The 20,195-nt window shown below is 38.6% G+C and overlaps 1 protein-coding gene across 3 annotated transcripts in view; it reads left to right on the forward strand.

The window, feature by feature from the left end:
- The window catches only part of PTPRR (protein tyrosine phosphatase receptor type R), a 239,420-nt gene that overhangs the window by 97,995 nt on the left and 121,230 nt on the right, over window positions 1–20,195 (forward strand). Inside the window, exon 1 of one of the 3 annotated variants that reach the window (XM_032420227.1) lies at window positions 18,139–18,789. The exons of the other annotated variants lie outside the window; for them this stretch is intronic. The gene's annotated coding sequence lies outside the window, so the exon portion shown is untranslated. Of the gene's footprint in view, window positions 1–18,138; window positions 18,790–20,195 lie in introns of those variants that run through there. 3 annotated transcript variants of the gene reach the window in all.

A 20,195-nucleotide genomic window follows, 5' to 3' on the forward strand; every position in this document is an offset into this window, starting at 1 on the left:
ACTGCTATCTTTTAGTGAAAATATGAATGATCTTTATTTTTTTCTATATTATCTTTTGAAATTTTCACAACACCTGGAAAAAAAAATAAAGATTTCTTTTTGTAAAAGCAATCATCTTAAAAGTTCACTTTTCACAAGCACCAGTGTAATGGCCTGTGGTTCCCAGCACGTTCGCACATTCATCAAGACTGTCAACAGTCTGTCTTTGGATGTGAGGACAGTGGGTGGTGTGATGGAAGTGAGGAACCTAGAAGCAGGCTGATTCCAATCCCGTTTCTGTTAAATTCTTGTGTGACCTTAGGTAAACCTTTATTCAATTGTAAAGAGTCCAATGGATGTTCCTATAGCATTGCTATGACGTGTAGGGAAATTTACTTATGTAAATGGCTGGCATGAGGGGTTTTCAAATGCTAAAACAAAATAGCCCTAATCAACCTAACTGTAAGCAACGTAAGAATTAAAGACCCAAATTTGGAGTTAAAACACACACACACACACACACACAAGGCCAGGACAGGGGTCTGGTGGGGGTGGGGTGGGGGGTGGTTGGTATGAGGCAAAAGAGGCACTAAGGGTACAAAATATAAAGAAGCCCTCACTTTCAGGGTCATGCAAGCAGACTGACTCTAATCCCATTTCTAATCCCAAATATTGCAAATGCTTGACCTTACCCTGAAATTGAGCACTTCCTTGTAATTTGCACCTTATGTGCCGCTTACCCTAGTCCCTGCCATACATGTAAGTGCACACACACACACACACACACACTGTAGCAGCAGACAGGAAGAGGTATGAATGACAAACAGTTCTCTAGAATGATTGTCAATTCTATAGTGTTTCTTTATCATTATGTAGAAATGAACTAATTACACTTAGAAAGTAAAACAAACTGCTCTGTCTTCTGACAGGTGGTAGGGAATGATAGAAAAATCTCCCTTTACTCGGACACTATCTTTTCCTTACTTTGCTTCTGCATGATCTCATTCTGTTTCTTTATGGACGTTGTCTTCTTGGCATGACCCCAGAATTCCCACATTAGAGTCCATAGGAACTGTATAAAAAATTCCTCTCCAGTGGTCCAGTGCGTCTTCTGTACGTCTTCTTACCACAAGCTTCAAGCTTCCCTGTTTGTGAGGTGTGTCTTGGCCGCTATATACTTGAATTCACATATTGCTCCTTCTCGATGTTTCCATTTAAATTTAGTATCCAACTCTGCACATTTGAACTTCTTATTGACCTGGCAACCTCCAAAGATGCTTCTTTTGGTTATTGCCCTACAATTCATATCTCTGTGATTGGAAGCTGCTAACTCTCCATGACCAGAATAGGCCCCTGGGATGCCATTGGCTGTGAAGAGGGGTTGGGGTTTGATGAAATTGCAGGAGCGTTGCAGGGATTCTAGGGACAATATAGCAACTTAATATGACCATTGGCATATAGGCAAACAGCATATGCTTCAGTAACAAAACTTGACATGTTTTGATATAGCATGACCCCCCAAAAAAATTACTTGGATAAAATATGATATTCTTTCTAAATTTTGGTTTTGAAGATAAAATTAGCAACTTAGCCTTATTAAATTTGGCTTGTATGCCATGTAGACTTGTAATATAAATGAAATCTACATGATAATAATTCACCCAATCACTCATTCATTCTCATGAGTTGAAGTAGGTCATTCTGACATGTGTAGACCAAAAGTTACATTCATATTGCCATTTCAGGCCTAATTCTTTTTTTAAGTAAGAAATTTCCAAAGTACTATATTGGAAAAAAATTTATTCAGTGCTGAAAGCAGTTACTTATTTATGTTCTCACAGAATCATATATTGAAATGCTGTATCTCAAAATATAGACACTAGTTATAAATACTGCAAGCAAAGATGCCCACCATGGAAATCTGAAAACCTGGGTCTAGCCTCAGGTCTCCCAATAGTTGTGTGACCTCACATAGGAAGCTGCCTTCCTTTGGGTTTGGTAAATACCACTGTAAACTGAGAGATAAAACAACATTATCTCTAAGAGCCCACCATTCTAACATGTCTTTTTTCTTAATTTCTAACAGATGTTTGCAAAATATAACAGAGCATTTGGAACTAATTACAAATTCACTGCCCCATGATTGCCATTAATATGCAAGGCCATTTTAACTGTTGTAACATATACTTAGTTCCCACAACTAGTACTGATTAAAATCTCACAAAATATGACTTCTTCTACACAGCTCTTCCCAATATGATTTGCTCCTCATTGCCTAATGGAGTAAATAAAACTGTATTTTATGAAACGTGAAAGGACATTTGTGAATATATTACTTTTTATAAAGTTGTATTAATTTAACAAATTATGTTTGCAAAAATAGCTTTTTAAAGCTGATGTTGCTCGTATTTTGTGAATAATTCGATAATTATTTTAGTATTACCATTTATTTCTTTTCAATGAGAACTCCATGTAACCTAGTATTTTTTTCTTTGCTGTCAGATAAGGGAGTTAAAGTAGAGGGTGACAACTGTTTTGGTACTACAAGCATTCTGTTCAGCAATGTGGGCAAAAGACAAACTGACTCTTACTGACTCTTATAGGTTTCCAATAAATATTCTCTCAATTTGGTAACCACAATCTACTCTGCCACACCCCCACACCATCTGCTTTTACCGTTATGTCTATAGGATGGAAACCAAAACTTTCTACAAATACAAGGAGCATGTGGGATAAAGAATAATTCAATCATAATATATTTGAAAAACCTGTTGTAGATTGTCGGTATAATTAGATGGGTGTATTAATCTGAGTTCTCTAGAGAAACAGAACCATTAGGGAATATATTATATATAAAATATTTATTATAAGGAATTGGCTCATATAGTTATGATGACTAGGAAATTCCAAGATCTGTGGTAGGCGAGCTGGAGATCCAGAAAAGCCAATAATATAGTTCCAGTATGAGTGCAGTGGCCTGAGAACCAGGAGAACCAATAGGTGTTAAGTTCCAGTCCAAATCCAAGTCCTAAAGCAGAAGAGTTTGAAGATAGATGAGCAGAGAGAGCAAATTCTTTCTTCCTCAGCCTTTGTGTTCTACTCAGACTTTCAGCAGGTTGGATGAGGCCCACCCACATTGGGGAGGGCAGTCTGCTTTACTCTGGCAACCAATTCAAATGCTAATTTCACCCAGAAATGCAATCACAGACACACCCAGCATATTGTTTAACCAAATATCTGGGCAACTCGTGGCCCAATCAAATTGACACATAAAAATTAACTATCACAGGGGCACCTGGGTGGCTCAGTTTGTTAAGCAGCTGCCTTCAGCTCAGGTCATGATCCCAGGGTCCTGGGATCGAGCCCCGCATCGGGCTCCCTGCTCAGCGGAGAGCCTGCTTCTCCCTCTCCCTCTGCCTGCCACTCTACCTACTTGTGCTATCTCTCTGTCAAATAGATAAATAAAAAATATCTTTAAAAAAAAAAAATTAACTATCACAATGGGTCTTAACATTGTAGAATCCAATTCTACCCATTTGGAGCGAAGAAAGCTGTATTCCAGTGGTGTAAGTGCCCAACTCATACAATTGGTGGAAGATCCAGGATCATAACCTGAATTTTTATATTTTATGATATATTATTATATTACATTTTCATTCAACTCTCATTGCCACATATAGTTGGCACAGTAGTTCTTTTTAAACTAATTTAAATATGATCTTCTCCATGTTAACGAATCCTGTGTCTGTGTGTGTGTGTGTGTGTGTGTGTGTGTGTAGGAGCATAATGTTCATGTTTAAAAGATATGTAATCTTGAAAAAGTCATTAATATTTTGAGCCTCAGTTTTTTCATTAGTAAATGAGGATAATAATTGTACCTACCTCATGAGTTCGTTGCAAAGATTAATCAGGTCAATGTATTAAGGGTAAGCTCTTAGAGTGACTGGAGTACAGAGAGTGCTACCTAAGCATTAGCTTTTATGATTATTATTGCTATAAAACTTGATGTTCTCAAGTTTTTCCTTTTTCATCCCCTTAGCCCCATCCCTTTCTGCCCTCCCCACTGGCCAGGGTGTCAGTGGGTCTCCTATTTCTGATACTGTATCTCATTCCCTAAGTGCTCAGGGATTTCACAGTCAAGCTCTACCACCACAGCCCAGAAAGGAGAACAGTGTGTCTGAAACGTAAGGGGCAAGGGGAAAAATGGTTTAGACCAACTGGGAGAGGTGGGCAGGGTCCAGATCATATACCCGGGTGTTCTGTCCTGACTACTCTTGGTTAGGTTTTCGCAAAACAGCCAAACCAGTGTGTGTGCCTCTGTCCCCTGCAGTCTTCAGTTGTTCAGTGCAGACACACATTCCAGGGTGGACATCATGTTTCCAGATGCTTGCTGCACCTCAGGTTGGCAGCAAGCTGGACTTCAGAGTCATCGGAACTCTCTATGATAGCCTGTGTTTTATTCATATCCACGTGACCGTTGGCTTCTTCTAAATCACCTGTTATGGTGTTATTTACAACAAGCTGCTGACACAAAGGTCTAGTAAAGCTAACCCTGAGGGGTGTGGCTCTCTCTGACGTTCTGCCCCGTTACCCGTACTGCCGTGCCACAAGCGCTTGTGACGTGGATTACTTGGCTGTTGTACATTTATATACCAGAGCGTGGACTGGGCTTATTTTATGAAAATCTGTCTCTTCTTTGAAATAACTTATGCATGAAACATTTGAAGTGCTCTTTTTGTCCTCATAAACAAGAATATTTTCTAATGTTTATTTTTGAGAGTTGAGTTTTTGTTACTTAGCAAAACTTTGATATATTATGAAATATATGTGTGTTTGTGTGTGTGTTGTGAAAATAATCAGTGCTGTAATACCTGTAATGATAAAAAATGGAAATATCACACCTGGACATTGTTTATTGTAAGAAGTACATATAAGGCTCTCCCATGGCTATCATCTTCTTTGAGACATTATCTTATTGAAATTCTATATAGATACATTTATTTTAGAGGAAATAAACATGTGATGCTTAAACTTCAATCAGAATATTTAACTTTTGATAAGGAGTTAAGAACAATCGGGGCACCTGGGTGGCTCAGTCAGTTACGTGTCCAACTCTTGATTTCGGCCCAGGTCATGATCTCGGGATCATGGGATTGAGCCCTGCATCCGTGCTGAGCATGGAGCCTGCTTAAGATTCTCTCTCTCTTGAGGGGCAGAAGGCATATAAGAGCAAATTATAGCAGAGAACTTCTCTAATTTGGGGAAGGAAACAGGCATCAAAATCCAGGAGGCACAGAGAACCCCTCTCAAAATCAATAAAAATAGGTCAACACCCCGACATCTAAGAGTAAAACTTAGGAGTCTCAGAGACAAAGACAAAATCCTGAAAGCAGCTCGGGAGAAGAGATCTGTAACCTACAATGGTAGAAACATTAGATTGGCAACAGACCTATCCACAGAGACCTGGCAGGCCAGAAAGGACTGGCATGATATATTCAGAGCACTAAATGAGAAAAATATGCTGCCAAGAATACTATATCCAGCTAGGCTATCATTGAAAATAGAAGGAGAGATAAAAAGCTTCCAGGACAAACAAAAACTAAAGGAATTTGCAAACACGAAACCAGCCCTACAAGAAATATTGAAAGGGGTCCTCTAAGCAAAGAGAGAGCCTAAAAGTAACATAGATCAGAAAGGAACACAGACAATATACAGTAACAGTCACCTTACAGGCAATACAATGGCACTAAATTCATATCTTTCAATAGTTACCCTGAATGTAAATGGGCTAAATGCCCCAATCGAAAGACACAGGCTATCAGATTGGATAAAAAAACAAGACCCATCGATATGCTGTCTGCAAGAGACTCATTTTAGACCCAAAGACACCCCCAGATTGAAAGTGAGGGGGTGGAAAACCATTTACCATGCTAATGAACACCAAAAGAAAGCTGGGTGGCAATCCTTATATCAGACAAATTAGATTTTAAACCAAAGACTGTAATAAGAGATGAGGAAGGACACTATATCCTACTTAAAGGGTCTATCCAACAAGAAGATCTAACAATTGTAAATATCTATGCCCCTAACATGGGAGCAGCCAATTACATAAGCCAATTAATAACAAAAGCAAAGAAACACATCGACAACAATACAATAATAGTGGGGGACTTTAACACCCCCCTCACTGAAATGGACAGATCATCTAAGCAAAAGATCAACAAGGAAATAAACACTTTAAATGACACACTGGACCAAATGGACTTCACAGATATATTCAGAACATTCCATCCCAAAGCAACAGAATACACATTCTTCTCTAGTGCCCATGGAACATTCTCCAGAATAGATCACGACCTAGGTCACAAATCAGGTCTCTACCAGTACCAAAAGATTGGGATCATTCCCTACATATTTTCAGACCACAATACTTTGAAACTAGAGCTCAATCCCAAGAGGAAAGTCAGAAAGAACTCAAATACATGGAGGCTAAAGAGCATCCTACTAAAGAATGAATGGGTCAGCCAGGAAATTAAGAATTAAAAAAATTCATGGAAACAAATGAAAATGAAAACACAGCTGTTCAAAATCTTTGGGATGCAGCAAAGACAGTCCTAAGAGGAAAGTATATAGCAATACAAGCCTTTCTCAAGAAACAAGAAAGGTCTCAAATACACAACCTAACCCTACACCTAAAGGAGCTGGAGAAAGAACAGCAAATAAAGCCTAAACCCAGCAGGAGAAGAGAAATAATAAAGATCAGAGCAGAAATCAATGAAATAGAAACCAAAAGAACAGTAGAACAGATCAACGAAACTAGGAGCTGGTTCTTTGAAAGAATTAACAAGATTGATAAACCCCTGGCCAGACTTATCAAAAAAAAAGAGAAATGACCCAAATAAATAAAATCATGAATTAAAGAGGAGAGATCATAACCAACACCAAAGAAATACAAACAATTATAAGAACATATTATGAGCAACTATATGCTAGCAACTTAGATAATCTGGAAGAAATGGATGCATTCCTAGAGATGTATCAACTACCAAAATTGAACCTGGAAAAAATAGAAAACCTGAACAGACCTATAACCACTAAGGAAGTTGAAGCAGTAATCAAAAATCTCCCAACAAACAAAAGCCCAGGGCCAGATGGCTTCTCAGGGGAATTCTACCAAACGTTTAAAGAATTAATACCTATCCTTCTGAAACTGTTCCAAAAAATAGAAATGGAAGGAAAACCAAACTCATTTTATGAGGCCACCATTACCTTGATCCCCAAACCAGAAAAAGACCCCATCAAAAAGGAGAATTACAGACCAATATCCTGATGAACAAGGATGCAAAAATTCTCACCAAAATACTAGCCAATAGGATCCAACAGTACATTAAAAGGATTATTCACCACGACCAAGTGGGATTTATCCCTGGGCTGCAAGGTTGGTTCAAATCCGCAAATCAATCAATGTGATACAATACATTAATAAAAGAAAGAACAAGAACCATATGATCCTCTCAATAGATGCAGAAAAAGCATTTGACAAAGTACAGCATCCTTTCTTGATCAAAACTCTTCAGAGTATAGGGATAGAGGGTACATACCTCAATATCATAAAAGCCATCTATGAAAAACCCACAGCAAATATCATTCTCAATGGGGAAAAACTGAGAGCCTTCCCCCTAAGGTCAGGAACACGGCAGGGATGTCCACTATCACCACTGCTATTCAACATAGTATTAGAAGTCCTAGCCACAGCAATCAGACAACAAAAAGAAATCAAAGGCATCCAAATCAGCAAAGAAGAAGTCAAACTCTCACTCTTTGCAGATGATATGATACTTTATGTGGAAAACCCAAAAGACTCCACCCCAAAACTGCTAGAACTCATACAGGAATTCAGTAAAGTGGCAGGATATAAAATCAATGCACAGAAATCAGTGGCATTCCTATACACCAACAACAAGACAGAAGAAAGAGAAATTAAGGAGTCGATCCCATTTACAATTGCACCCAAAACCATAAGATACCTAGGAATAAATCTAATCAAAGAGGCAAAGAATCTGTACTCAGAAAACTATAAAATACTCATGAAAGAAATTGAGGAAGACACAAAGAAATGGAAAAACGTTCCATGCTCATGGATTGGAAGAACAAATATTGTGAAGATGTCAATGCTACCTAGAGCAATCTACACATTCAGTGCAATCCCTATCAAAATACCATCAAATTTTTTCAAAGAAATGGAACAAATAATCCTAAAATTTGTAGGGAACCAGAAAAGACCCCGAATAGCCAGAGGAATGTTGAAAAGCAAAGCTGGCAGCATCACAATTCCGGACTTCAAGCTCTATTACAAAGCTGTCATCATCAAGACAGTATGGTACTGGCACAAAAACAGACACATAGATCAATGGAACAGAATAGAGAGCCCAGAAATGGACCCTCAACTCTATGGTCAACTAATCTTCGACAAAGCAGGAAAGAATGTCCAGTAGAAAAAAGACAGTCTCTTCAACAAATGGTGTTGGGGAAATTGGACAGCCACATGCAGAAGAATGAAACTGGACCATTTCCTTACACCACACACAAAAATAGACTCAAAATGGATGAAAGACCTAAATGTGAGACAGGAGTCCATCAACATCCTAAAGGAGAACACAGGCAGCAACCTCTTCGACCTCAGCCACAGCAACTTCTTCCTAGAAACATCGCCAAAGGCAAAGGAAGCAAGGGCAAAAATGAACTATTGGGACTTCATCAAGATAAAAAGCTTTTGCACAGCAAAAGAAACAGTCAACAAAACCAAAAGGCAACCGACAGAATGGGAGAGGATACTTGCAAATGACATATCAGATAAAGGGCTAGTATCCAAAATCTATAAAGAACTTATTAAACTCAACACCCAAAGAACAAATGATCCAATCGAGAAATGGGCAGAAGACATGAACAGACGTTTTTCCAAAGAAGACATCCAAATGGCCAACAGACACATGAAAAACTGCTCAACATCGCTCGGCATCAGGGAAATCCAAATCAAAACCTCAATGAGATACCACCTCACACCAGTCTGAATGGCTAAAATTAACAAGTCAGGAAACGACAGATGTTGGCAGGGATGCAGAGAAAATGGAACCCTCCTACACTGTTGGTGGGAATGCAAGCTGGTGCAGCCACTCTGGAAAACAGTATGGAGGTTCCTCAAAAAGTTGAAAATAGAGCTACCCTATGATCCAGCAATGCACTACTGGGCATTTACCCCAAAGATACAAATATAGGGACCCGAAGGGGTACGTGCACCCCGATGTTTATAGCAGCAATGTCCACAATAGCCAAACTGTGGAAAGAGCCAAGATGTCCATTGATAGATGAATGGATAAAGAAGATGTGGTATATATATACAATGGAATATTATTCAGCCATCAAAAGGAATGAAATCTTGCCATTTGCAATGACGTGGATGGAACTGGAGGGTATTATGCTGAGTGAAATAAGTCAATCAGAGAAAGACATGTATTATATGACCTCACTGATATGAGGAATTCTTTTTTTTTTTTAAGATTTTATTTATTTATTTGACAGAAAGAGACACAGCGAGAGAAGGAACACAAGCAGGGGGAGTGGGAGAGGAAGAAGCAGTCTTCCCGCCAAGCAGGGAGCCCGATGCGGGACTCGATCCAGGGACTCCAGGATCATGACCTGAGCCGAAGGCAGCCGCTCAACCAACTGAGCCACCCAGGCGCCCCGGGATAGAATGTGATCTTATTCACATTTTTAAAAGATCTTTCCTGATACTATGTGAAGAATGGATTAAAAGGAGACAAGAATGGAAATAGGAATGCTATAATAGTATCCCAAGAAATAGATGATAGTAGCTGCACTTGGTGCTGGCAGTGGAGATAAGAATAAAATGGGAAAATTTCTTGTGTATTTGGAGGCGGAACTGACGGATCTTGAGGATGGAGTGGGTATGGTAGATGAGAGAGAGAAAGGATTCACAGGTGCTTCCCAGGTTGTTACCTTTTGCGATTGGACAATTCTTAGTTCAGTTTACTAAAATGAGAAATTTAGAAGAATAAAGATTTAAGAATAATCACAATCTCAATTTGGGACATATTAATTTGAGATTCCTTTTAGACATCGCCTTGGAGATATCAGGTAGCAGTTAGACAAATGAGTCTGTGGGACTCAGGGGAAAGACTTCGGCTGGAGGTAGACATTTGAGAAGCATCAGCCTATAAAGAGTGTGTAAAGCCTGGGACTGAATAAATATTTCCTTAGAGATAGACTGAAAATAGAAAGTGTCCAGGAAGAGACCCTGAATCCCATCAGCATTTAGAAGATGGGTGGAAGAGTCAGCAAAGGAAGTGAGAAGGAGCATCACTGAAGCTGGAGAAAATCTGGAAGCATGATGCCACAGAAGCTAAGAGTAGAAAGTTTCAAGAAGGAAAAAGTAGTCAACTAGCTGCTGAGAATGAGGTGAGGATATGTATGTGTCTGTTGGACCTGGCACTTGGAGGTCATTGGTGAGCTGGACAAGATTGAGTCAGTGTCAGATGAGAGCGGTTGAAGAGTGAAATAGAGATAAGGATTAAACAGAGACTATAGAGGATTTACTTGAAAATATTTCGTGAGATGGGGAACAAAGACAAGCGCCATCGGTAGAGAGAGATGGGGACTATGAAGGTCTGATTTTCAAGATGGCGTATATGTATATATACTTGTGGGAATAATCCAGTAGCGAGGAAGGAACTCTTGATGTGGAAGACAGAAGAAGAAGAAAACTCTTGAGACTGTGTCAGGGGATGGGAGGACAAGTGTAGGGATTTGCCTTTGATAAAAACAGGAAAGGACTGAGGGGCAGAGATGGTGCCTTCATAACCATTGTATGCCCAATGTGTACAGTACTTGACATATATTAGAAGCTCAGGAAATATTTGCTGAGTGAATCAAGTAAACATCCATTCCAAGCCAGGGAAACAAACAAGCAGCAGGCCCAAGGAAAGAGTGAAGAGAGAGAGAGGGACATGACTTACTCATACTCCTTGAGTAGTTATTCCTTATTTTATTTTATTTTATTTATTTATTTTTTTTTTTTAAAGATTTTATTTATTTATTTGACAGAGATTGCGAGAGCAGGAACACAAGCAGGGGGAGTGAGAGAGGAAGAAGCAGGCTCCCTGCTCAGCAGGGAGCCCGATGCGGGGCTTGATCCCAGGGCTCTGGGATCATGACCTGAGCTGAAGGCAGACGCTTAACGACTGAGCCACCCAGGTGCCCCGTTATTGCTTATTTTATAATGCGTTGTGATTCTGACCAGACAACTTAGTTACATTTTTTAAATCATGCTCGATTTTTTTTAAATGTGAAGACAGAGTCTATGTGGCATTTAATTTAGTCTTTAGTTTATTTAGTGGTTATTATGATCTCCTAACAATGTAAATTCTCAAATGGTGTTTTCTATCTTGGTAATTCCTTTTCAGATCCATAGCAGGAGTCTAATAATTTGTTGATAAGCATGTAATTTTCTGTAGTTTTCATGATTGTCTTCAGAGCTGATAAAATTATTGATTATAATAAACCAAAACACCTATTTACAAATCACACATCTATTTGGCCTTAAAGATGTGTATTGGCACTTGGTAAGATCTAATTCACTGTCAATGTTTACAAGGCTAGGAAAACTGTAATGTAAAAAATATGCCTGTATACTCTGGTGAGGTTCACATAAACTCACTTTTTTATGCCTATCTCAGGATGTTTAAACAAAATGGAAGATAGATTATCTGTTTTTAAAAATCTAATAAATACATTTTGGGCCACCTGGGTGGCTCAGTCAGTTAAGCATCTGACTCTTATTTCGGCTCAGGTCATGATCTCAGGGTAATGGGTTGGAGCCCCACATTGGGCTCCGTGCTCAGCACGGAGTCTGCTTGTCCCTCTCCCTCTGCTCTCACCCCTCTCACACACACACACACACTCTCTCTCTCTCTCAAATATAAATAAATAAATAAATGAATAAATAAATAAATAAATAAATAAATATCTAATAAATGCATTTTGAACATAGAGGACTCAATAATTTGTTTTTGAAGATTTGCTATTAAGTGATTATCTTCCTCAAAATATATGACAGCCAGCAGTTCTCAAAAATTGAACATTATAAAGAAAGCATATCAAATAAAATACTTTTGCCTACCAGAAATATTTAAGATTTTTGTTTCTTTTTCCATCAAGAATGATTCTACTGATGTTAATAAATTATGAAACTTGATCATTGCATTTGGAGTAAAGGGAATAATAAATTTCGAGTTTCTCATATATTTCTCTAGGTTAATGTAATACAAACAGAAATGATACATACAATCTAATGGTTATATGAATAATGAATGCTGCTGTATTTTTATTATATGGTAATACAAAATTGAAAAATAATATATTCAGTAGAGTTTTGATGAGTTAATAACAAATGTGAATTTATTCTCACACATTCAGTGAATGAACTTTTACGTTGTTTCATTCTGGACTTACTGTGAAGTTTTTATTTGTAGCTTGTTAGGAAATTATTAAAGATTGATCTCATGTCTTATTATTCCGTTCTGAAGCTATTCCAACATCTTGGTTATTTATTTGAACTTTCCTGAGATTCTGAGTGATACGAATGGTCACCATCTTTAGAAGGAATTTCAGCCTAGGGAATAGGAGATTTAATTTAATTTAAATCAGGAAGGGGGTGTGTGTCACAAAAGAGCCCCCAAGGAAGGGTCATTTAAGCTGAGACCTGAATGGTGACAAAGAGTAAAGCAATTGAAAAGTGACAAAGAGAATAGCATGTTGGAGTTAGTGGTAGCCTAAAGTCAAAAGAAACCCATATTGCCGTAGTCAGACCAGTGTGGTCATAAGACTTGCACTGTAGCAGAGATTACTGGCAGTCTCCCTGCTGCCCACCTCCCCATACACCAGCACCGGTTATTAACCAGATCTTAAGCTTCTTCAATTTTCCCACCTTGATATTTGTTGAGAATCCCTAGAGGACATTGGATTTCTCATGCGCACAGAAGTCTTCTGTCCTTGCTCCCTGGAGTCACCTGTTCTGGGGTCTCCTGTGTCTCGAAGTTGCCATAGCTGTCAGTAGCACTGATATCTGCCTCTGTCTGTATGAGGCTTCCAGCACTGATGCTCATGCCATTGATACCTGCACCGAGGACTCTGTTCACTGATTGCTGCTGAGTCTCCTCGTTGAGGACCTGTGCGCACTGATTAGCTGACTGAGCCCTCCATGGGCTGAAGCTCTGTTCTGTACATCGCCAAAGAAAGGGACTCTCTCTCCTGCCCTCCTTCCACCATTCCTGTGTGTTCCTTGGTTGTGTATGTGCCCGAAATGATGTTTTGTTTTGATTTGTTTTGTTTTATTTCGGGCTCAACTTGTCCAGAGTTCTGGTATGAGTCTAGACCTCCTCTTCCATTTCACTGAGTCCATTGTCCTTAAATCCCTCTTTTGAGACCTAATCTTTGATTTCCTTTGCACAGTTTTCTTCCCAAGACGCTCCGTAGTCTCTCATGTAAATAGACACATAGTTATTTCTAGGTCTTGGGGGTTCTAGTTATGCCAGATTTCCTGAATCCACAGGTAAACACACCATTATTTCCAGCCATGGTCATTCTCATGTTACTTCTATATTTTTGGCATCTTAAGTTTCTCAACAGACATCTTTACAAAAAGTTTTTCAATAATGTGATTACATGTGGATTTCTAAAATTCCATGTTTGATTCCAGAATCTTCATCTGGTGCTTATGAGGTGATCCAGGGACAATATATCTGGCTAAACTAACCATCCTCATCTTCTTCATCCCTTTAAACATTGATAAATAGTTCATTAGTAAAGAAATGTAATTACCTGTGATATATGAGTTGCTATGTGTATAAAATTCAGTGTAAATTATAATTTAAATAAAATGACAGTAAAGTTCACCAAGAGACAAAGCATCATTTTCCATACTAAGCAGAGTGAGTCTAGCTAGCCCTTGCTTGCCTTCTGCAGAATGGTCACATGACTTAAAAGGACACCTGGATTTAGAATAAGAAGGCCTTGTTCTGAGCCCTGATTTTGCCACTTATTGGTTGCCATTTAAGGTTTTTGAATTTCAGTTTCCTTATCTGCGAAATAGGGCAAAACTATCTGGCCAGCCTAGTACTAAAAAAATAATAAGTGGTAACATTTATTGGATGCATACTAGTTTCCAGGCAATGTGCTAAGCATGTTAAAGCTTTATCTCAATTAACCCCCACAACAACCCTCCAAGGAAGGTACCAAAAAATGACCTTGCACACAAAAACCTGCACATTGGTGTTTATAGCAGCTTTATTCATAACTGTCCAAACTTGGAGGCAATGTAGATATCCTTTAGTAGGTGAACAGATAAATTGTCATACATCCAGACAATGGAATATTATTCAGTGCTAAAAAGAAATGAGAGAAAGCCATGAAAAGACATGGAGGAAACTTAAATTCTTATTACCAAGTGAAAGAAGCCAATCAGAGAAGGCTACATACCCTATGATTCCAACTATATGGCATTCTGGAAAAGGCAAAACTATGGAAACAGTAAAAAGATCAGTGATTGCCAGGGGTTTAGGGAAAAAGAAGGGATGAATGGATGGAGCACAGAGGATTTTTAGAGCAGTGAAAATATATCACTATACATTTGTCCAAACCTAGAGAATGTGCAACACCAAGAGTGAACCCTCACGTATACTATGAAGTTAGGTGACGAGGATGTGTTCATATAGTTTCATCAGTTGTAACAAATGTACCACTCCGATGGAGGATGTTGATAATGGGGTAGACTAGCATGTGTGGAGGCAGGAGGTATATGGGAAAGCTCTGTAACTTCTACTCAATTTTGCTGAGAATCTAAAACTGCTCCAAAAAAAAAAAAAAAAGTCTTAAAAAAATACTGTCCTTGATAGTGGTTAAATAACTAACCCAAAGTCATCCAGCTAATAAGTGGAATAACTAGGCTTCAGACCCAAACCATCTGACTCCAAATTGCTGCACTTAACTGGCATGCTATACTGAATGGGAGATAAAGTTCAAATGTACATCAGTGGTATCCACTCTGAAATCACTGTGGTTACTTTTCTCTGAAATATGTGGTTGAAGCTAGTCATTTCTCAAAAAAAACAACTGCATTCTCTGTAACTGTCAACGGATATCATTTCCCAGATACACATGGTGATTTTAAATTTTAAAAATCCTGGAAACTAGTCCAACAATGTAACATTTTATTCAAAAACCATTACTCACAATTATTTTAATGTCTTTATATCCCTTTACAGATTTTAATGTATTTATAGAGTTATAAAGTATACAGCTTTGCATTATGCTTATTTCACTGAATATTATGCTCTTGTTTTATTCATTTATTCATTCAAAAGATATTATTGAGCTTCTTTTTTTTTTTTAAAGATTTTATTTATTTATTTGACAGAGAGAGACACAGCGAGAGAGGGAACACAAGAGGGGGAGTGGGAGAGGGAGAAGCAGGCTCCCCGCTGAGCAGGGAGCCTGATGCGGGGCTTGATCCTGGGACTCCGGGATCATGACCTGAGCCAAAGGCAGACACTTAACAGACTGAGCCACCCAGGCGCCCCTATTATTGAGCTTCTAACATAAGCCAGGCATTGTCTAGATTCTGTGAATCATCAGGGAGCAAAATAGCCAGTACCCTGTTTATCTTAAATAATACCTTCTAATAAGGAGAGAATATTATATATCAATGATGGAAAGTGCTGAGGAAAAACAAATAAATGAAGCAGGGTCTGGAGGGAGACAGTGACAGGCAAGGTGATCTTTTAAAATAGTCTGATTAGGGAGGGCATCTCTGAAAAGGTAGTGTTTGAGTAGAGACCTGAGTGAAATGAGGGTGTGAACCCTGCATATATCTCAGGGAGACTGTTCCTGACAGTGAGACAGTACATACAAAGGCCCGGCGGTCACAGGGAGCTTGCTGTGTTTGAAGAGCAGCAAGGGGACCAGAGTGGAAGGAGTGAAATGAGGGGAAGAACGGTAGAAGATGGAGGCTGGAATGGGGGGTAGGAATGGAGAGGGGGAAAGAGGATGCTGTTAGGGAAATCAAGTAGAGCCTCTGGAGGGTTTTCTAAGAAAGTACTGACATGATGTAATTTATGGCTTAAAAAATTAATCTGGCTTTGTGCAGAAGATAAACTACAGGGGGTAGAGTGGAAGCAGAGAGCCCAGTTAGGAAGCTATAGTCATAACCCAAGTGACAGATGATGGGAGTTAGGGTGATAATGGTGGAGGTCATGAGAAGTGGTCTTCAGAATATTGTTCGGAGGTAGAGCTGATTGGATTTGCCAGCTGTTGTGAGTCCTGGGAGAAAGAAAGGAGGCAAAAATGATGCCTGGTTTTTTAACCTGAGCACACAGAAGATTGAAGTTGTCAGTTACAGAGAGGAAAAAAATTAAAGGAGGAACAGATCTGAGGTGGAGGTAGGTAGGGTAGGAATCATGAGTTCAGTGTAGACAAGATCCAGTTAGTCATTGTGCTGGTCTTAGTCTATCAATAACCAAGCTTGTGGTTGAACTGGCCCTTGTAGTTCTTATCATGATTGCAAAATGCCCTTCAGTGATAACCATTAGGAAAGTTTGAAAAGTAAAGGTTGATTACTTATAGGACCTGGAAATTACACAGCACACCTGGGGTCACACAGCAAGCTTATGTGGAGAGAGAAAGAGAGCGTGGGCCTAGGGTTCTGCCTTTGTGGGTAGGGGTAGGGTAGGGGCCTAGGGTTTCATGACTTATTCTTTATTGATAAACTTAAAACATATGAATGGGAAGAGAAAAAACAAGCGGCCCAAATGGTCAATCGTTGAAATCAACCAAGATTTCAAAGACGAGGAGTCTCAGTAAGGGGGAGGCAGCCTCGCTCTTTTTCTAGTGATGTGGCTGGCAATGTGTTTATTGGAGTTTGCCACCTTGGAAGTGGGTGCCTCTTTGAAGTGGATGCATCGGCAATCAAAGCTCAAGTCAGGCACTTGCATTACAAGAAAGAAAAAAAAAACAACCATCAGGGTTTACACTACCATCATCCAAGTGGGCATGTGAAGTATGCAACTAGATATACAAGTTCTCTGAGAGTGAGGTCCTAGTTAATTTGAGACTGTAGTTTAGGAAAAAAGAAGGGGTGAAGAATTGATCACATAACCCTTCAACGTAGAGAAGTCAGGAAGATTTGAAAGGGAGTGACTGGTGAGTGAGAAGCAAAACCGAGAAGATATGGCCTCCTGAAAAGGAAGCCTGGTAAGGAAAGTATCAAGGGAGGAAGAAGGAATCATCTATGGCAAAGGCTGCTGAGAGGTCAAGCAAGAAGACTGAGACTTGACCATTGGATGTAGCAATGATGGTTTAGTGTAACAGGAGCTGCTATAGGGAGAATGGCGGGTGGAACTAAGGAACTGGAAACAACAAATACAGACAACTCTTGAGACCTTTGTTTGAAAGGAGAATAAGGAAAAGGAATGATGGCCAGGCAAGGAGATCTTTTGGTTTGTTTGGCTTTTAATATGAGAAATATTACAGCAGAAATATTGAAGGCAGATTAGAAAGACCCAGTAGAGAGGGTCAACTAATGATGCAGGAAACGGGGAGAGAATTACACAATTAACCTCCTGTTGATGCACCATAATGAACTTATCCACTTTGCACTGATGTTCATTTAAGTTTCTCCTGATTTTTTATATAATGTTGCGAAGAAAGTCCTTGTGTCTGTTTATTTTTAGTCATTGAAATCACTTCCTTAAGATAAATATGCATGTGGGGGATTACTAGATCAAAGATCATGAACATTTTTTAAGACTCTTGACAGTGCACTATTCCTTTAAAAAATCAAGTTACCATGCCACAGTAATGTAGAAATGATTAAGTTTTATTGCAACCTTGCTAGCTATGCCATATATCTTGAGGCCATAGTTCATGAAATCCCTATAGTATTTCAACTACCCTTATTCTAACAGACTGATAGCTCCTTAAAGACAGAAATCATGTCTTAAGTATCTTTGCTCCCTCCTATTTTCAGACCAAATATTCATTACTACTAATAATTACAAGTCATTTATCTGAAATCCCTCTGTGTTAAGTCATAATGGTGTGCATATGGTGAAGTGGAAAAAAATATCACCAATTATGGAGTCAGACCAACCTGTATTTGAATACCAGATTCACTGCTTGGGCTTTACTTAAATCACTTTAAATTCCCCATTGGTAAAAAGATTAATAATAATCCCTGCTTTCTAAGTTGTGATGAAGGTTGAAAGGAGATCTGTAAAGTCCCTAGCACAGAGTAGGAAAATTTTGGAGGAAATAGTGGGACTTACAGAAAAACTTTCTCATGAAAATACCTTGTAAACATATCATTTTTAAAAGACAGAAAGAAATGAGAATCCTTCATGTAACACACCTTGTCTATAGTCCACAAAGTTCTCATCTTACAGTTTTGTGAATCACCATAAAAAAAAAATCCCCATGAATTTCAATTCTAGTAAACTGTCGAAACAGCAAGCACCTGGGATGTCTCTTGGGAAGGCACAGGCTGCTACAGTAGACCTGGGATCAGCAATGTCTCTAGAAATAGTATCAGGCAGTTACCTCCAGGTGGTGAAATGAGGCTTCATCTCAACACACAAGCTTAGAAAGCTTGATGATTAGTCCAGCTTGCTATGGTGAGGAAAGAATACAGAGAGCACAAATGGAAGTCGAACTCATCACAACACCCACTCACTTTCCAAACAGGTAAGTGAATCTTTCGTGACATTAATGGTGTGAGGTTAGGAGGGTAAATATTGAGATTTCTGTCTGTATCTGTTCATGTGGCTGGATAGGAGTGAGTCAGCAGAGAATCTTTGTGATATCTAGGGAAATATCTTTAGCCTCAAAGTTGGAAACGAAAAGAAAATGCCATGCAATTACTCAACCTCTCTAAATAGTAAAGACCCTACCACGATCATAAGAAGTTTCTTGTAAAACTTGTATCCACCCTAAAGAGAATGGAATACAAATATAGCCACTTAGACAGAACTGAAAAATATATGAAAGACACTGAGTGGATATTTTCTTGGTTGTGTTTCATGTAGTTCTCACACTGACATTGGGGAAAAGATGACCTAGCTTGCATTTATGGTCACTAGAAAGGGAAAGGCTAAGTAGACTAAGTCACTAAATCTAGATTTTTTTAATTATAACTGCATCTTGGGGACCCTCCCTTTGCATGCAGACTTCACTAAAAGACTAGTCAGTATCTTCCATTGTAATCGGATGTGGGGACCAATGAATGAAAGTTAGTGACATGAGACCTCCCAGGCCTAATTCCCAACTGGGGACCTGAGCTTTGTTGTTTTCCACCAGTAAACCAAGAACCTTGTTATTAAAGCTTGACTGTCCTCATAAGAATTGTGGCTCTCATTAAAAATTTATGTATGAATTCATTAGTTTTTCTGTACAGTGCTGTCTTCAGATGAAAAACCTCACAAAATATTTAGTTCACTTAAGTTTATTTCAAAAAATAAGCATTGCATTTAGAATTTAGTTTGAGTATTTAAAAATAATATAGTGGTTCTGGTGTTGGTACAAAGTTATGAATAATTCTGATTTTATCTGCGGTCTGTGATGATGAGTAACGAAGTCAAAAAATAGTGCATCTGGTGTTTCAATTCATCTTAATAATAAAATTGGTTTAACTTCCTGTCTGATTCAATATTGTAGAAAACAGTCATCAAGATGGCCCAAATATATCATTTGATTCAAGAAGTCAATCTCTATTTACCATGAAATATAGGGTTGTCAGATTTTTTTTTTTTTTAGTATGTCTCCTGTGTGAAATATGAGCAGATAATAATACCAAATGATGGCTTGACAATTTCAAAGCAGGATTTAGGATTTAGAAGCAAGATTTTAGACTAAAGAGAAATAAAAGTTGTTAGTGATTTTCTTTTAATGTCTAGTACATAGATACTTTTTAATGTGAGGAGGACTAACATGTTTAAATCTGTCATTCAATAGAATTTAAAGCCTTAAAGAAGATGTGGCCTCTTAATTTTTATACCAAAATATCTTCCCCAACACCTTCCATAATCTTAAATTTATTTCTTAAATTGCTAGCGTGAATTACTCAGATGATAATTGATGCTGGGTTGTGTTGT

This window comes from Phoca vitulina, unplaced genomic scaffold (assembly GCF_004348235.1).
Source record: "Phoca vitulina isolate PV1807 unplaced genomic scaffold, GSC_HSeal_1.0 scaffold23, whole genome shotgun sequence".
NCBI lineage: Eukaryota > Metazoa > Chordata > Mammalia > Carnivora > Phocidae > Phoca > Phoca vitulina.